The sequence below is a fragment of the Solanum stenotomum genome, chromosome 1 (assembly GCF_019186545.1).
Source record: "Solanum stenotomum isolate F172 chromosome 1, ASM1918654v1, whole genome shotgun sequence".
Taxonomy (NCBI): domain Eukaryota; kingdom Viridiplantae; phylum Streptophyta; class Magnoliopsida; order Solanales; family Solanaceae; genus Solanum; species Solanum stenotomum.
In genome coordinates, this window is record NC_064282.1 from 85,438,628 (window position 1) to 85,459,086 (window position 20,459).

Here is a 20,459-nt window from a genome sequence, read left to right on the forward strand (position 1 = left end):
ATATGTCCCCCATGGGTCCCGGACTGAGAGACAGCGGGTGTGTATCATTAGGTCAGACATGCATCAGTATACTTGACATTGCATTTCATTGCATTGCACTTCTTTATTATTGGTGAACTTGATCTTGTGTGTTGCTGATCTTGTGAGTGCCTTTCTATGGAACTTGTGACTGATGAATATTGAACATGTTGTTGAAGATATGCAATTGTTAGAGTGTTGTTGTTGAGGATATGAAACTATTAGAGTGTTGTGTTGAGCTATGTGCTTTGTAAACTGTGAACTGTTAGGTTGGGCTAGTTTTATACAGATTGTAGTTGTGAAGGTTCGGTTGGGGTGTAAGGAGTACTTGTATTCTATTCCCCTAGCTCGTGTTTAGAGGTTTACTTGCTGAGTACCGTGTGGTTTGGTACTCACCCCTTGCTTTTACAAATTTTTTATGGTACTTGTTATTCTCTTCTTTTCGGAGGCTTCTGGGAGATTTGTGAGGTAGTTGTTTGTCTTCTCAACGATCCTTCTTACTCCTATTTATGATCTTGTTCTACTCTAGAAACAATGTCATATGAGACTTGTATTTTTCTTTTGATTCAATTGTAATACTTTAGAGGCTTGTACACGTGACAACCAGATTTTGAGGGTATATTTGAGTTTATTATAAAAATTTCCGCATTTTATTGTAATGGTTGAGTTTTAGGCTGACTTGTCTTGGTGGGTTAAGATGAGTGCCATCACGTCCATTTTTGGGTCGTGACATTTTTTCTCTTGGTCACTTTAATTTTTGACCTATTTTGTACAAGTTGTATCAAATGTCATGACCCGGAAGGTCATTTTTGGAAATTTTGAACTATTCGTTTAACTTGAGTTAATTAATCAATAATTAGTGGGCTAAAGTGATTATTTATTTAAGACCCCATACCATTAGGACCATGTGTTTGGGAGTAATGTGATCAATTGTGCTGTTGTGAATTGTGCAATGTTATGAAAATGGTCATCTCCTAATTATTTGTGTGAACATGTCATTTTCATTGTTCTGAGACATGGTTCTGACAAGTGTTATGTGCATTGAGAAAGAATAAGAAATTAAAGAGGATGTACCATTTCGAGGGACGTATCGCGCACCGCGATAGATACTATATTTCGAGAAACGTGTCGCGCGCCGCAACGGATATGATATTTCGAGGGACGTATCGCGCGCCGCGATGGATGCATGGACAGATATGTCCCCCATGGGTCCCGGACTGAGAAACAGCGGGTGTGTATCATTAGGTCAGACATGCATTACTATACTTGACATTGCATTTCATTGCATTGTATTATTTTTATTATTGATGAACTTGATCTTGTGTGTTGCTGATCTTGTGAGTGCCTTTTTGTGAAACTTGTTATCAATGAATATTGAGTTGTTATTGAGAATATATATAATCTATTAGAGTGTTGTTGTCGAGCTTTATGATTTGTAAACTGTGAATTGTTAGGTTGGGCAGGTTTTATGCAGGTTGTAGCTATGGAGGTTAGGATGGGGTGTAAGGAGTACCCGTATTCTGTACCCTTAGCTTGTGTTTAGAGGTATGCTTGTTGAGTACCGTGTGGTTTGGTACTCACCCCTTGCTTCTACAATCTTTTGTAGGTTACGAGCCCGGATCTTCGTGATACCTTCCATTCTCTTCGTTTCCGAGGCTTTCTGTGGAGATTTGAGAGGTAGCTGTTTGTCATCTCAGCGAACCTCCTTACTCCTGTTTATGATTTTGTTTTTACTTGAAAGACAACATCATTTGAGACTTGCATATTTTATTTCAATTCTAGTATTTACATTAGAGGCTTGTGCACGTGACAACCAGGTTTTGGGGATTGAATTAAGTTAACTTGTTTTCGTACTAGTAATTGTTATTGAACTTTGCTTTATTTTTGCACTTTATAGAAATGACTGGGTTTTAGGCTGACTTGTCTCGGTGGGATACGACGAGTGCCATCACATCCATTTTTAGGTCGTGACAAAAATGGTATCAAAGCCCCAGGTTCATAGGTCTCACATGCATACAAGCCGAGTCTACGTAGAGTCTCAAAGATCGGTACGGAGACGTCTGTACTTATCTCTGAGAGGCTATAAAAACTATTAGGAAACTTCCTTTTTGTTCATTCTTTCTCATCGTGCGTGGTTACCTTCTTCAGTACTGAGCTATTGTATACTCTTTTGACAGATGACGAGGACTAGAGCGACTGTTACTGGTGGTAGAGGGGAGGCACTTCCCGAGGCAGTTGTTGAGGCCCCAGCTAGGGGTAGGGGTAGAGCCCGAGCTAAAGGTCGTGCTCGTGGAACGACACTAGGCAGAGGTCATGGCCATGGAGCAGCACCAGTTAGAGGTCGTACTAGAGAGGCCTCTCCTGAGCCTCAGATTGATGACAGAGAGGACCAGGTTCCTCCAGAGCCTGCAGTCACACCTTTGCTTCAGGATACATTATTGAGGGTGTTAAGTGTGCTTGAAAGCTTTACTCACGGTGGTGGTGCGACCACTACACCACAAGACTCTCAGACTAGAGGGGGGGCTCAGACCCAAGAGCAGCAGGAAGCTCCAGTTATGCATGATGCGGTGGGGCAGCCACCAAAGGATCCTATGGTTGAGAATGATCTTGCACCAGCAATTAGGGGTCAAGGTGCACCATTAGTTATTCTGACAGAGGATGAGCAGCGTAGGTATGAGAAATTTTGAAAGATGGACCCACCTCAGTTTCAGGGTGGGAAGAGTGAGGACGCTCATGAGTTTCTGACTACATGCCGAGAGTTGCTAGAGGTTGTTGGATTAGCTGAGTTACATGGGGTTCGATATGCTACACTCCAGCTTCGTGGGCCAGCGAGAGAGTGGTGGAGAACTTATTCGGGGGCTTTGCCAGTTGGATCTCCTCCAGTGACTTGGGAGAGGTTTTCCAGTGCCTTTCATGACCGTTTTATCCCTTGGAGCGTGAGAGAGGAGAGTCGTTTAAGGTTTGAGAATCTGAGACAGGACAGCTTATCAGTTACAGAGTATGAGGCCCGTTTTTGCCAGTTGTCTAGGCATGCTTTGGCCATTATTCCAGACGAGACAGAGAGGATCTGTAGATTCGTGAGGGGGTTGACTTTCTCTATCAGATCGGCTGTGTTTAGAGCATCTAGAGAGGGGGCTTCCTTCCAGTCCATTGTGAGTGCCGCTAAAGAGGCGGAATTGATGGAGAGAGAAGAGCTTGGGGACCCTAAGAGAGTCCGTACAGCTGGTCAGTTTCATGGTGCCTCATCTGGAGGCAGGGGATCACACAGAGGGAGTGTTTTCTTTCAGTAGCGAGGACTCGTTCATGCATCTATTCCGACATTCGAGGGTGGTCAGATACCTCGGGGTTCTTATAGCGTGGGTCACGGTTCACAGCAGCGACCTATGGGGCGAGACAATTATAGTGGGTTTTCAGGGTCCACACAGCAGTTCCCGGGACAGAGATTTTGCTTTTCTTGTGGAGATCCCGATCACCTGATGCGATAGTGTACTTTCCAAAGGGGTCGTGGAGGGTCCCAACCTAATTCTTCATTTCAGGCTAGACCACCGGTACCACAGGGTAGAGGCCGAGGCAGAGTTCAGTCAGGTAGAGGCGGTAGAGCTTCTAGTAGTGGTTCTGCAGCTCAGCAGAGTGGGGGTAGAGTTACCACCCAGGCTGGAGGTGGCCGAGAGGGCCACTGTTATGCTTTTCCGTGGAGACCCAAAGCGGAGACTTCTGATGCTGTTATTACAGGTATCATCCCAGTATGCCATCGATCTGCATCTGTATTGTTTGATCCAGGGTCTACATTCTCTTATGTGTCCACCTATTTTGCTGCTGAATTTGATATGATATGTGATAGCATGACTGTACCTATTCGTGTTTCTACACCCGTGGGTGAACCCTTAGTGGTGGATCGAGTGTATCGATCTTGTCTTGTTTCTCTAGCGGGGTATGACACTTGGGTAGATTTAATCATTCTGGGGATGGTAGACTTTGATGTTATCTTGGGTATGAATTGGCTTTCTCCTTATCATGTTGTCCTTGATTGTAATGCTAAGACTGTGACTTTAGCAATGCTTGGTCTTCCGAGGGTTGAGTGGAAGGGTGCTAATGGCTCTTATCCTAGCAAGGTCATTTCTTTTATCCGTGCTCAGAGATTGGTGGAGAGAGGGTGTTTGTCTTACTTAGCTTTTATTCGGGACACCAGTGTTGAACCACCTTCCATAGATTTTGTTCCCGTAGTTTAGGAGTTTCTCGATGTATTCCCTTCTGATCTTCCAGGTGTTCCTCCCGATAGGGATATTGATTTTGCTATTGATTTGGAGCCGAGCACTAAGCCTATTTCTATTCCTCCCTACCGTATGGCTCCAGCAGAGTTGAAAGAGTTGAAGGATCAGTTGCAGGATTTATTGAGTATGGGGTTTATTTGCCCTAGTGTGTCACCTTGGGGTGCCCCTGTGTTGTTTGTGAAGAAGAAGGATGGGACTATGAGGATGTGTATTGATTATAGACAGTTAAACAAGGTAACAGTGAAAAATAAGTATCCTCTTCCGCGTATTGATGACTTGTTTGATCAGCTACATGGGGCATCTTTGTTCTCTAAGATTGATTTGAGGTCTGGGTATCATCAGTTGAAGATTAGGGCATCAGATATCCCTAAGACAGCTTTTCGGACTCGGTATGGGCATTATGAGTTCTTAGTGATGTCCTTTGGGTTGACTAATGCCCCTGCAGCTTTTATGGAGTTGATGAACGGGGTGTTTCGACCATACATTGATTCTTTTGTGATTGTCTTCATCGATGACATTTTGGTTTACTCCAGGACCGAGGATGACCATGTCCGACACTTGAGAATTGTACTTCAGAGATTGAGGGAAGAGAAGTTGTATGCCAAGTTCTCAAATTGTGAGTTCTGGCTTAATTCTGTGGCATTCTTGGGACACGTGGTGTCCAAGGAGGGTATTAGAGTAGATCCGGCCAAGATTGAGGCAGTTAGAGGCTGGACGTGACCTACTTCTCCTACCGAGATTAGGAGTTTTGTGGGATTGGCAGGTTATTATCGATGATTTTTTCAGAGTTTCTCTACTATTGGAGCTCCATTTACTAGATTGACTTGACAGGGTATGGGTTTTCAGTGGTCTGATGAGTGTGAGGAGAGTTTTCAAAAGCTCAAGACTTTGTTGACTTCGGCTCCTGTGTTGACTCTACCTAAGGAGGGTGTAGACTTTACTGTATATTATGATGCTTCAGGAGTCAGATTGGGTGGTGTATTGATGCAGAAGGGGAAAGTGATTGCTTATGCTTCTAGGCAATTGAAGTCCCATGAGAAGAACTACCCTACTCATGATTTGGAGTTGGCGGCTGTAGTATTTGTCCTTAAGTTATGGCGTCATTATTTGTATGGGGTGCATTGTGAGATCTTTACTGATCATCGGAGTCTTCAGTATATCTTTAGTCAGAGGGATCTGAACTTGAGGCAGTGTAGGTGGCTTGAGTTGTTGAAAGACTATGATGTGACCATTCTATATCATCCGGGGAAGGCCAATGTTGTTGCCTATGCTCTGAGTAGGAAGACTCCTAGCATGGGAAGTCTTGCAGCAGTTAGTATTGAGGAGAGACCATTGGCTAAAGATGTTCAGATGTTAGCTAATAGTCTTGTCCGGTTGCAGATCTCAGAGGAAAGTGATGGGATGATTGCTTTTATTGAGGCTCGGTCTTCTTTAGTCGAGCAGATCCGTGCGCATCAATTTGATGATGAGAAGTTATGTCTCATTCGAGACAGAGAATTGAGAGGGGAAGCCAAGGAGGCTGTCCTTGATTGTGACGGTGTCTTGAGGATCGGAGGCAGGATTTGTGTGCCCAAGACGGGAGAGTTGACTAGACTGATTCTTGAAGAGGCCCATTGTTCCCGATATTCTATCCATCCGGGAGCAGCGAAGATGTATCATGATCTTAGTAAGCATTACTGGTGGTGTGGGATGAAGAAAGATATTTCAGACTTTATTTCTAGGTGTTTGACTTGTCAACAGGTCAAGTGTGAGCACCAGCGTCCTGGGGTGTATCTCAGAGGATGCCTATTCCTACTTGGAAGTGGGAGCGGATCACTATGGACTTTGTTGTGCGTTTGCCTACCACAGTGGGTGGTTATGACTCCATTTGGGTTGTTGTTGACAGGCTGACCAAGTCTGCCCACTTCATTCCGGTTCAGGTGAAATATACGGCTGAGAAGTTAGCCGAGCTATATATCAGTCAGATTGTGCGACTACATGGAGTTCCTGTTTCTATTATATCAGATCGAGGTTCACTATTTACTTCTCACTTTTGGAAGGCATTACAACATGGTTTGGGTACTCAGCTAGATATGAGTACAGCCTTTCACCCTCAGACAGATGGTCAGTCCGAGCGGACGATTCAGGTGTTGGAGGACATGCTCCGAGCATGTGTGATCGATTTTGGTGCTAGATGGGATCGACATTTACCCTTAGCAGAGTTTGCCTACAATAATAGTTATCACTCTAGTATTCAGATGGCCCCATTTGAGGCGTTATATGGCAGACGATGTAGGTCTCCGATCGGTAGGTTTGATTCGGCAGAAATGGACTCTTTGGATACTGACTTGCTTAGAGATGCTATGGAGCAAGTCCGTAGGATTCAGTATAGACTGTTGACAGCCCAGAGTCGACAGAAGAGTTATGTAGACCGGAGAGTTAGAGCCTTAGTGTTTATGGAGGGCGATCATGTTTGGCTTAGAGTGTCACCTATGAAGGGTGTGATGCGGTTCGGCAAGAAGGGCAAGCTTAGCCCTAGATTCATTGGACCTTTTGAGATTTTGAGTCGAGTGGGAGAGGTGGCCTATAAGTTGGCCTTGCCACCTAGTTTGTCGGCAGTTCATCCTGTTTTCCATGTCTCTATGCTTCGGAAGTATATTCCGGATGAGTCACATGTGCTTTCACTCGATTCAGTGGAGTTGGGTCCAGACTTGACATTTGAAGAGGAACCTATAGCTATATTGGATAGGCAGGTTCGAAAGCTTAGGACCAAGGAGATTGCTTCAGTGAAGGTGCAATGGAAGCACCGATCAGTGGGAGAGGCAACTTGGGAGACAGAGTCTGATATGCGTGCCAGATATCCTCAGCTTTTTGAAGCTTCAGGTACTTTCTTTCACCTTATGTTCGAGGACGAACATGATTTTTAGTGGTGGATAATGTAATGACCCGGATTGTCATTTTTAGAAATTTACATAAAATTTCCGTTTATACCCCTCTCAATAGTTGACTCGAGTAATTTTTGATTAGTCGGTGAAGTTGATTTGGAAATTTTGAACTATTCATTTAACTTAAGTTAATTAATCGATAGTTAGTGGGTTAAAGTGATCATTTATTAAAGACTCTATACCACTTGACCATGGGTTAAAATGAATTAAATTATTTGGGATTTAATATTTGAGTCATAACTGAAAAAGGAAAAGAAGAAAAGGGCGTAGGGTTTCGGCGAGGGTATTGCGTGTGTACTTCAGGTAAGTCATCAAAATTGCCAACCATCTTGTTGTATTGTATATATTGATATGAACTATATTAATGTTATTATTATAATATTGGTTATAGAAGAGAAATCAATAACCGGTAGTGTAATTGGACTCGAGGGAATAATAGTAATGGATAAAATATGTAATTTGAGCAATGATTATGTCCCATCATTGATTCATTATAATGGAAAATCATTTGAGGTTAATATACTTATAGAAGAGGTCGGTGATTATCGGTATATATGCTTGTAGTTAGGCTTAAAGATTTATACATTAGGTTTCTCAAAGCTGAGTTACTGACACGGTAACTACTGGATATATGTTTCCATTTAATCTATTATTACTATTATTATAACAATATTGGCTTAGATAGAGAAACAAGAGAAATTGAATTTAATAACCTGTGCTAACGTTTTCTGGGTGGAAAATTGTTAATGGCTAATGTAATCATTGGATAATGATTATGGGTAATCATTAGGTAATATTGGATTTATATAATGGGTGGTTAATGATCAGAAAGCAATTTTTTTTGGAGTTACTTACTACATTATAAACTAAGTTATTGATATATTGAGACTTACCCTAGGCTTGAAAATTTGAGAAGTATGAAAGTTGGAATGTTAATTGACATTAAGATTAGGAACTTGACTATATATTTGAGTGATTTTTTTTGGGTTCAGACTAGACCTATAGTGACATGAGTGTTGTTAGTTTCGGAATCTTATTGTGACTATGTACTTGAATAGATTGCATTGATTTGGAAGTTCAACGAAAAGGGAAGGCTCAAGTCTCAGAGTGATTGTTCGGTTATTTGAGGCAAGTGGATTTCTAAACCCTTGCTAAGCGTATGGAATTCGTGTATTTCCTTGTGGTATATGTTTGGGAGTAATGAGAATTGGTGATGGGTTGACTTGTCCATGTTGAAAAATTCTAATGATGGAAAAAGGGTAATAAAAAGGCTTGTTGTTTAATTATTGATGTTGTGTCACGATTGTATTGTTGTGAATTGTACATTGATGTTAAATTGGTCATCTTCTCATTATTTGTGTGAACATGTCATTTGCATTGTTCTGAGACATGGTTGTGATAAGTGTTACGTGATAAGAGGATGTACCATTATCGAGGGTCGTATCGCGCGCCGCGATGGATACTATATTTCGAGGGACGTATCGCGCGCCGCGATGGTTACTATTATCGAGGGTCGTATCGCGCGCCGCGATGGATGCATGGACAGATATGTCCCCCATGGGTCCCGGACTGAGAGACAGCGGGTGTGTATCATTAGGTCAGACATGCATCACTATACTTGACATTGCATTTCATTGCATTGCACATTTTTATTATTGATGAACTTGATCTTGTGTGTTGCTGATCTTGTGAGTGCCTTTCTGTGAAATTGGTTATTGACGAATATTGAGGTGTTATTGAGAATATATGATCTGTTAGAGTGCTATTGTTGAGATGTATGCTTTGTAAACTGTAAATTGCTAGGTTGGGTTGGTTTTATGCAGGTTGTAGTTATGGAGGTTAGGATGGGGTGTAAGGAGTACCCGTATTCTGTACCCTTAGCTTGTGTTTAGAGATTTGCTTGTTGAGTACCGTGTGGTTTGGTACTCACCTCTTGCTTCTACAATCTTTTGTAGGTTACGAGCCCGGATCTTCGTGATACCTTTCATTCTCTTCGTTTCCGAGCCTTTCTGTGGAGATTTGAGAGGTAGCTGTTTGTCATCTCAGCGAACCTCCTTACTCCTGTTTATGATTTTGTTTTTACTTGAAAGACGACATCATTTGAGACTTGCATATTTTATTTCAATTCTAGTATTTACATTAGAGGCTTGTGCACGTGACAACCAGGTTTTGGGGATTGAATTAAGTTGACTTGTTTTCGTAATAGTAATTGTTATTGAACTTTGCTTTATTTCCGCACTTTATAGAAATGACTGGGTTTTAGGCTGACTTGCCTTGGTGGAATACGACGAGTGCCATCACATCCATTTTTGGGTCGTGACATCAAACTACAGATATATATACTTTTCTTGTTTGTAAAATCATTGTTATTTATAGAGTATATATTTAAGCTTTATAAAAATATTTATTTTAAGGTCCAATCCAAGCCCAAGCGCGAAGTCCAAGGCCAAATCCAAGTCTTTTATATTTAATATATATTAATATAAATATGTACTTACACAATTACATGAGATCATTCTTAATGTCAAGATAATAGAGTGAAAAAATAAATGCCTATAAATGTTTGGGAAGATTCTAACCTTAAAGAATTTTAAAGAATAACAATCTTAACTCCAAATTTAAAATTGATGCATAGACAAAGAAAATAAAATAATAAATTTGCAATCTGTCGGTGAGGATCATTCAAGGAAATAAATTCTACCTAATTAAATCACGATGATGGATGCTTCAATCAATAAAACAGTTATCTATTATTACATTCTACACAAAGAAATATAAATAATTGTATTTGATATAGTTATCAATAATTGTTCCTTCCCTTCTAATTGAATTAGACTTAGCACTTATGACGTGTTGTTAAATAGTGTATGAATTGACACATTATCACTTGAATGTATTCCTTCAGAAATATTATTGAGTTCTTTTTACAATCTTTACGAAATCCATATTTTCGTCAATCTTGTATGTGATCTCGTAACAGTATGCATCTAGAAACTTCATCCTAAAATTATTTAAGCTTAATCACCCAAATTCAAGCTGACGTATCTGTCAGCTTTTTACAAGAATTATTCTTATCCTAAAAGATATGGTTTTTTTTAAAAAAATGGTACATACCAAGTCATAAGTTCATAATCACATTTTTACTATAATTTTCCGGTTATATGCAATCTCCAAACAACATACATTTGTTAAGTTTATCCTAAAATTATTTACTTGTCATTACCAAAATTCAAGTTGACATATCTATACATTTTTCAAAAGTCATTGATCTTATCCTAAAAGATATCAGTATTTCTGAATATGGTATGATAATTAATAAGTCCACAAATACATTTTACTATAAATGCTCAATGCAATCTCTTTCTTAACCACCATCAAGAAAAATATATTATTTTACATAGTTTATTACATCTCAAGAAAGGTTTCTACTTTTTAACCTTATATTTATAAGATTTTTTAATGAATGAGTGTATGCATGAGTGGTTTTCATTAGATTATTTACTATTTTAAACTAATTATTATTATAATTTTATTTTATGTGTAGCTAAAATGAATACTTTCATCATCAACAACAACAAGTTCAACAAGAAAAAAGTGGTGTTCATAATGGGAGCAACAGGAACGGGAAAATCTCGTCTCTCTGTTGACCTTGCCACCCATTTTCGAGGAAATATAATCAACTCGGACAAAATGCGAGTTTATAAGGGACTTGAAATCATGACCAACATGATCACACACGTGGAGAAGTAAGGTATACGACACTATTTGCTAGGTATACATATTTGAAAAAGACATGTTTTTGTGATTTCTTTATTTTAATGTGAATATTAATTGACAATTATTTTGTTTCACAATTTTTTAGGTGAAATTGACCCAGATTCCAACTTCAGGGCCAAAGATTTCTGTCTGAAGAGCATTGAATACATAGATAAAATTTTGAAGACTCAATGTGTTCCAATTATTGTTGGACGGTCAAATTCGTTTATTGAAAAACTTGTGGAAGACCCTGTATTCATGTTCAAACAAAAGTATGACAGTTGCTTTATTTGGACTGATGTAGAGCAATCAGTCTTGAACCGTAGAGTTGACACGAGGGTTGATGAAATGGTCAATGCAGGTAGTTTTTGTAGCTATTTTATATATGAATCAAAATATAATAATGACTCTAACTAAAACTTTTCTTATATAGTTTTCTTAATAATACTTTCGGTTTTCAAATATATATTCACCTAAATAAAACTATTCTTAAATTTTTGTTGCATGCAGGGCTGGTGAATGAGGTGTGGCAATTTTTCATTCCAGATGCAAATTACACCAAAGGAATCAGACGGTCCATTGGTGTACCTGAAATGGACAAATATTTAAGGGAAGAAATAAATATAGACAGAGATGATGAATCAAAGAAGATGATTCAATGTAACACCCCGTATCCGAAACAGACCAAAAATACATATTTTGAGAAAGTTGCAGGTGCAACCCACAGTTGCCATCCACGGACCGTAGGTCAGACCACGGTCTGTGCTGGTGGTCCGTGGTTCGCCACTACAACCCCTCCTCAGCCAGCTCAGAAAATTGATGAAGTCTCGACTCACGGACAGACCCACGGTCCGTAGATCAAACCACGTTCCGTGGTCTGTGTCCGTGGATCAAGACCTCCTATACCCAGCCTCTGACATGAACTATTGTTGACCAGTACGGACCGTCGTTCGATCCACGGTCCGTAGGTCTGACTGTAGATCAAAGGTTAGCAGCCAGTTAGCTGAAAATTCTGATGGGTCAACTTCAGATGGTCATAATTCTTAGCACAAAATGAATTATGTGTCTCATTACCTATGGTTAGATAGATAATTGAATTATATTTCCAACGCCACCAAGTTTACTAAATTCCGACCTCCGAGTAAAAAGTTATGCCCGTTTTACTGAAGCCCTGTTGGGCAGACTCGACCTACGGACCCAATCGACGGGCCGTCGATTGATTGACGGACCGTCAGTCCATTCCGTCGATCACTCCGACAACAGTTAATTCAGGGGTCTTTTGGTCTTTTCCTATTTCGTTTAACCCCTAAGATACGTCGTTTAGACCCTAAATCATGGGGTTTTAATCAGTTTAAACCTAGAAACATAATTAGAACTTACCTTAGTCAAAATCATTAATCAAAACATAGAAAATTAGAAGCAGAAGAGGAGAAAAAGGTCAAGAACGCAGTGAGGTTCCTTCAGTTCCAGCCCTAAAATCGAAAGATTTCTTCGTGGAATTCGTCACCAGGTATGTGAGATTTCACTAGTGGGTTCCTTTCACCCATTAGGTCCCTAGAATTCAGTCGGATTCTTGATTCCATGATTATGAACAGACCTAGGGTTTCTAGAATTACAGCAGATCATCATGAATTATTTATTTAAATGTTCCAAATCAAATTATCATGTTATTGCTCAGTTTATCGCATGAATTTCAGAACCCTAGCTATGTATTTCTTTAGTTCTTAAATTACACATGCTAGGTCAGATATTTCAGTATTCAGTTTTACATGCCTCAGTTTATGAATGCATCATTATCAGATTAATTGTTGCATTCTCAGTTTGCATGTTCAGTTTGAGCTATCCAGTATTTACAGAAATTCAGTCAGAACCAATTAACTACTTAATACATTGGGAGTAGCATAATACCGAGTTGGACTAGGGTTTCAGCGTACCCATATAGTCCCAGAACTACGAGCCACGTAGGTGTAAGTCCCCTCTGTGGGCAACATCAGCTTAGTGATCACGCCAGCATGCCTTTATACCTCTGGCAGGGTATATTGGGTCCTCTCGATGGGGCATATACATCGGACTCCACATTTAGCTCATGTGGTTTTATGTTGGTTATTAGCAGCTCCCACAGTTTAGTCAGACTCTATTGCATTGACCACATTTACAATTCATTCAGTATTCAGTCAACATGTTATAAATTGGTCATTGCATTCAGTTAGCTCAGTATTCAGTATCTATATCATGTTCAGATTATTTCATTGCTTTATTGCTTTGTTCAGTTATATGTTCTTTCAGCTTTACTCTATCCTGCCTGCTCAGTACCTTTCAAGTACTGACGCATACGTGCGCTACATCTTCTCGTGATGTAGGTTCAGGTTCTCAGTATCCAGATCACGCTTAGATCGGTTCTCGATCTTCAGTTCAGCAGCATCAGTGGTGAGTCCTCATTCTTCGAGGACTAGTGACATGTTTATCTTTATCGCTTTTAGTCTTTAGTTTCAGTTTTGCTAAACCTAGTTGGGGCATGTCCCAACATTTCTAGTCAGTTTAGAGGCTTATTTCAGACATAGTTAGATTCAGCTCAGTGTTTTGAGTTTGATATTTCTTTTGTATTAAACTCTCAGATTTGATATATTCAGCTATAGTATATGGGTATTCCCCATCTTTTCAGATTTATTTATGATTTAGCTTCCGCATCAGTTTATTATCTTTAGTATGCTCATGATCATGCCAACAGGGTTAGCTTGGGATCACTTGTGGTCCTAGGTCTCGTGTCCGCGTCTTCGGGGTAGCACGGGGCGTGACATTCTTCAAGCTTCAATTTCAAGTATCAAGCGTAATACTCGTATATTAATTTGTAACCAACTTGACAAGATTCAACGATTAATAAATGAGAAAATGTGGTTGGTGCATCATATTATTCCTACTGACGTTTTCAAAGAAGATAGAAAAGAAATTGTTGATGAAGCATGGAGGAATACTGTTTTACAACCTTGCCTAGATATTGTGGAAAGATTTTTCAAAAATGATGGTCACAATATTAGTATTTAGTGTACAAAAACTATCATTATCTCTAACTTGTTTTATTTTTTCTCTTGGTCACTTTAATTTTTGACCTATTTTTGTACAATTTAATTCAAACTACAGATACATATACTATTCTAGTTTGTAAAATCATTGTTATTTATAGAGTATATATTTAAGCTTTATAAAAATATTTATTTTAAGGTCCGATCCAAGCCCAAGCGCGAAGTTCAAGTCCATATCCAAGTCTTTTATATTTAATATATATTAATATAAATACGTACTTACACAATTACATGAGATCATTCTTAATGTCAAGCTAATAGAGTGAAAAAATAAATGCCTATAAATGTTTGGGAAGATTCTAACCTTAAATAAATTTAAAGAATAACATTCTTACCTCTAAATTTAATATTGCTACATAGACAAAGAAGAGAAAATAATAAACTTGCAATCTATCGGTAAGGATCATTTAAGGAAATATATTCTACCTAATTCAATCACGATGATGGACGCTTCATTCAATAAAACAGTTATCTATTATTACATGCTGCACAAGGAAATATAAATAATTATAATTGAAACAGTTATCTATAACTGTTCCTTCCCTTCTAATTGAATTAGACTTAGCACTTATGACGTGTTGTTAAATAGTGTATGAATTGACGCATTATCACTTGAATGTATTCCTTCAGAAATATTATTGCGTTCTTTTTACAATCCTTACGAAATCTATATTTTTGTCAATCTTGTATATGATCGCATAACAATGTGCATCAAGAAACCTCGTTCTAAAATTATTTAAGCCTAATCACCCATATTCAAGCTGACGTATCTGTAGGCTTTTTACAAGAATTATTCTTATCCTACAAGATATGGTTTTTTTAAAAAAAATTGGTACATACCAATTCATAAATTCATAATCACATTTTTACTATAATTGTTCAGTTATATGCAATCTCCAAACAATGTACATTTGTTAAGTTTATCCTAAAATTATTTACTTGTCATTACCAAAATTCAAGTTGACATATCTATACATTTTTCAAAAGTCATTGATCTTATCCTGAAAGATATCAGTATTTCTGAATATGGTATGATAATTAATAAGTCCACAAATACATTTTACTATAAATGCTCAATGCAATCTCTTTCTTAACCACCATCAAGAAAAATATATTATTTTACATAGTTTATTATATCTCAAGCAAGGTTTCTACTTTTTAACCTTATATTTATAAGATTTTTTAATGAATGAGTGTATGCATGAGTGGTTTTCATTAGATTATTTACTATTTTAAACTAATTATTATTATAATTTTATTTTATGTGTAGCTAAAATGAATACTTTCATCATTAACAACAACTAGTTCAACAAGAAGAAAGTGGTGTTCATAATGGGAGCAACAGGAACGAGAAAATCTCATCTCTCTGTTGACCTTGCCACCCATTTTGGAGGAGAAATAATCAACTCGGACAAAATGCAAGTTTATAAGGGACTTGAAATCGTGACCAACAAGATCACACACGCTGAGAAATAAGGAATACGACACTATTTGCTAGGTATACATATTTGAAAAAGACATGTTTTTGTGATTTCTTTATTTTAATGTGAATATTAATTGACAATTATTTTGTTTCACAATTTTTTAGGTGAAATTGACCCAGATTCCAACTTCACGGCTGCAGATTTCTGTCTCAAGTGCATTGAATACATAGAAAAATTTTTGAAGACTCAATGTGTTCCAATTATTGTTGGAGGGTCAAATTCGTTTATTGATAAACTTGTGGAAGACCCTGTATTCATGTTCAAAGATAAGTATGACAGTTGCTTTATTTGGATTGATGTATAGCAATCTCTCTTGAACCGTAGAGTTGACATGAGGATTGATGAAATGGTCAATGCAGGTAGTTTTTGTATCTATTTTCTATATGAATCAAAATATAATAATGACTCTAACCAAAACTTTTCTTATATAGTTTTCTTAATAATACTTTCGGTTATCAAATATATATTCACCTAAATAAAACTATTCTTAAATTTATGTTGCTTGCAGGGCTGGTGGATGAGGTGCGGCAGTTTTTCATTCCAAATGCATATTACACCAAAGGAATCAGACGGTCCATTGGTGTACCTGAAATGGACAAATATTTAAGGGAAGAAAAAAATATAGACAGAGATGATGACTCAAAGAAGATGATTCTTCAAGCTTCAATTTCAAGTATCAAGCGTAATACTCGTATATTAATTTGTAACCAACTTGACAAGATTCAACGATTAATAAATGAGAAAATGTGGTTGGTGCATCATATTATTGCTACTGACGTTTTCAAAGAAGATAGAAAAGAAGTTGTTGACGAAGCATGGAGGAATACTGTTTTACAACCTTGCCTAGATATTGTGGAAAGATTTTTCAAAAATGATGGTCACAATATTAGTATTTAGTGTACAAAAACTATCGTTATCTCTAACTTGTTTTATTTTTTCTCTTGGTCACTTTAATTTTTGACCTATTTTTGTACAATTTAATTCAAACTACAGATACATATACTATTCTAGTTTGTAAAATCATTGTTATTTATAGAGTATATAGTTAAGCTTTATAAAAATATTTATTTTAATGTCCGATCCAAGCCCAAGCGCGAAGTTCAAGTCCATATCCAAGTCTTTTATATTTAATATATATTAATATAAATACGTACTTACACAATTACATGAGATCATTCTTAATGTCAAGATAATAGAGTGAAAAAATGAATGCCTATAAATGGTTGGGAAGATTCTAACCTTAAATAAATTTAAAGAATAACATTCTTAACTCTAAATTTAATATTGCTGCATAGACAAAGAAGAGAAAATAATAAACTTGCAATCTATCGGTAAGGATCATTTATGGAAATATATTCTACCTAATTCAATCACGATGATGGACGCTTCTTTCAATAAAACAGTTATCTATTATTACATGCTGCACAAGGAAATATAAATAATTATAATTGAAACAGTTATCTATAACTGTTCCTTCCCTTCTAATTGAATTAGACTTAGCACTTATGACGTGTTGTTAAATAGTGTATGAATTGACGCATTATCACTTGAATGTATTCCTTCAGAAATATTATTGAGTTCTTTTTACAATCCTTACGAAATCTATATTTTTGTCAATCTTGTATATGATCTCATAACAATGTGCATCTAGAAACTTCGTTCTAAAATTATTTAAGCCTAATCACCCATATTCAAGCTGACGTATCTGTAGGCTTTTTACAAGAATTATTCTTATCCTAAAAGATAAGGTTTTTAAAAAAAAAATTGTGGAAAGATTTCTTAAAAATGATGATCACAATATTAGTATTGAGTGTACAAAAACTATCATTATCTCTAACTTGTTTTATTTTTTCTCTTGGTCACTTTAATTTTTGACCTATTTTGTACAGTTTGTATAAAACTACAGATACATATACTATTCTTGTTTGTAAAATCATTGTTATTTATAGAGTATATATTTAAGCTTCATAAAAATATTTATTTTAAGGTCCGATCCAAGCCCAAGCGCGAAGTCCAAGTCCGTATCCAAGTCTTTTATATTTAATATATATTAATATAAATACGTACTTACACAATTACATGAGATCATTCTTTATGTCAAGATAATAGAGTGAAAAAATAAATGCCTATAAATGTTTGGGAAGATTCTAACCTGAAAGAAATTTAAAGAATAACATACTTAACTCTAAATAAATGCCTATAAATCTTGTATATGATCTCATAACAATGTGCATCAAGAAACTTCATTCTAAAATTATTTAAGCCTAATCACCCAAATTCAAGTTGACGTATCTGTAGGCTTTTACAAGAATTATTCTTATCCTAAAAGATACGGTTTTTAAAAAAAAAATTGGTACATACCAATTCATAAGTTCAAAATGACGTTTTTACTATAATTGTCCGGTTATATGCGATCTCCAAACAATGTACATTTGTTAAGTTTATCCTAAAAATATTTACTTGTCATTACCAAAATTCAAGCTGACAGATCTATATATTTTTCAAAAGTCATTGATCTTATCCTAAAAGATATCAGTAATTCTGAATATGGTATGATAATTAATATGTCCACAAATACATTTTACTATAAATGCTCAATGCAATCTCTTTCTTAACCACCATTAAGAAAAATATATTATTTTACATAGTTTATTACATCTCAAACAAGGTTTCTACTTTTTAACCTTATATTTATAAGATTTTTTAATGAATGAGTGTATGCATGCGTGGTTTTCATTAGATTATTTACTATTTTAAAATAATTATTATTATAATTTTATTTTATGTGTAGATAAAATGAATACTTTCATCATCAACAACAACTAGTTCAACAAGAAGAAAGTGGTGTTCATAATGGGAGCAACAGGAACGGGAAAATCTCGTCTCTGTTGACCTTGCCACCCATTTTCGAGGAGAAATAATCATATCGGACAAAATGCAAGTTTATAAGGGACTTGAAATCGTGACCAACAAGATCACACACGCTGAGAAACAAGGTATACGACACTATTTGCTGGGTATACAAATTTGAAAAAGACATGTTTTTATGATTTCTTTATTTTAATGTGAATATTAATTGACAATTATTTTGTTTCACAATTTTTTAGGTGAAATTGACCCACATTCCAACTTCATGGCCGAATATTTCTGTCTGAAGTGCATTGAATACAAAGAAAAAATTTTGAAGACTCAATGTGTTCCAATTATTGTTGGAGGGTCAAATTCGTTTATTGAAAAACTTGTGGAAGACCCTGTATTCGTGTTTAAACATAAGTATGACAGTTGCTTTATTTGGATTGATGTATAGCAATCTCTCTTGAACCGTAGAGTTGACATGAGGATTGATGAAATATTTAAGGGAATTCGACGGTCCATTGGTGTACCTGAAATGGACAAATATTTAAGGGAAGAAAAAAATATAGACAGAGATGATGACTCAAAGAAGATGATTCTTCAAGCTTCAATTTCAAGTATCAAGCGTAATACTCGTATATTAATTTGTAACCAACTTGACAAGATTCAACGATTAATAAATGAGAAAATGTGGTCGGTGCATCATATTATTGCTACTGACGTTTTCAAAGAAGATAGAAAAGAAGTTGTTGACGAAGCATGGAGGAATACTGTTTTACAACCTTGCCTAGATATTGTGGAACGATTTCTCAAAAATGATGATCACAATATTGGTATTGAATGTACAAAAACTATCATTATATCTAACTTGTTTTATTTTTTCTATTGGTCACTTTAATTTTTGATTTATTTTGTACAGTTTGTATCAAACTACAGATACATATACTATTCTTGTTTGTAAAATCATTGTTATTTATAGAGTATATATTTAAACTTTATAAAAATATTTATTTTAAGGTCCGATCCAAGCCCAAGAGCGAAGTCCAAGTCCATATCCAAGACTTTTATATTTAATGTATATTAATATAAATACGTACTTACACAATTACATGAGATCATTCTTAATGTCAAGATAATAGAGTGAAAAAATAAATGCCTATAAATGTTTGGGAAGATTCTAACCTTAAAGAAATTTAAAGAATAACATTCTTAACTCCAAATTTAAAATTGCTGCATAGACAAAGAAGAGAAAATAATAAATTGCAATCTATCGGTAAGGATCATTGGGTCATTTGAGATACTCCGGACAGTTGGGGAGGTTGCTTATGAGTTGGCCCTACCTCCAGCATTTTCAGCCATCCACCCAGTTTGTCATGTCTCGATGTTGCGGCGGTATGTTCCTGATGAGTCTCATGTGCTCCAGTATGATGCAGTCGAGTTGGATGATCGTTTGACATTTGTAGAGGAGCCAGTTGCCATTCTAGCCAGAGATGTGAGGAGATTGCGCTCGAGAGCCATTCCTGTTGTTAAGGTACATTGGAGACATCGTCCAGTTGAGGAGGCTACCTGGGAGATCGAGCATGAGATGCGGGCACAGTTCCCCGGCTTATTTGAGCACTCAGGTACTTCTTGACTCTTACTTTCGCGGACGAAGTTCTTTTAGTAGTGGATATTGTAATGACCCTCCAGGTCATTTTTAAATTAAAGAATTCATTTCATCGTTTAGAGCGTTCCTGTAGCGACCCCAAGTCATTTATGACTTGCTGGCACTGACTGTTCGGTCGCCTGGTCGTTCGTTTGGGTTTTAGGCCCGTTCTCCTGTTTTGGAGATTTTTATAACTTGAAAAGTTGACTTTGGTCAACCTTCTTGGAAGACGTGCTCAGATGAAAATTCTGACAGCTAGGTTAGCTTCGGAAGATCGATTTTGGTCTAGAACGACCCTTTGTTCACTTCCCGAGACTTTAGATAGCAATTGTGGAATCTGGCTCAAATGATACTGGGTGTGGGACCCACTTTTCGTCGAAGCGAGCTCCAAATGGAAATTCCGCCTTCACCATTGAGTCCGAAATATC

At 37.0% G+C, this 20,459-nt stretch overlaps 1 protein-coding gene and 1 pseudogene across 1 annotated transcript in view; one reads left to right on the forward strand and one right to left on the reverse strand.

Moving 5' to 3' along the window:
- LOC125864367 (sphinganine C4-monooxygenase 1-like) overlaps nucleotides 1-20,459 on the reverse strand; it is a 752,368-nt gene that overhangs the window by 301,793 nt on the left and 430,116 nt on the right. The window lies entirely within an intron of this gene.
- LOC125864403 (uncharacterized) lies at nucleotides 3,198-7,195 on the forward strand (annotated as a pseudogene).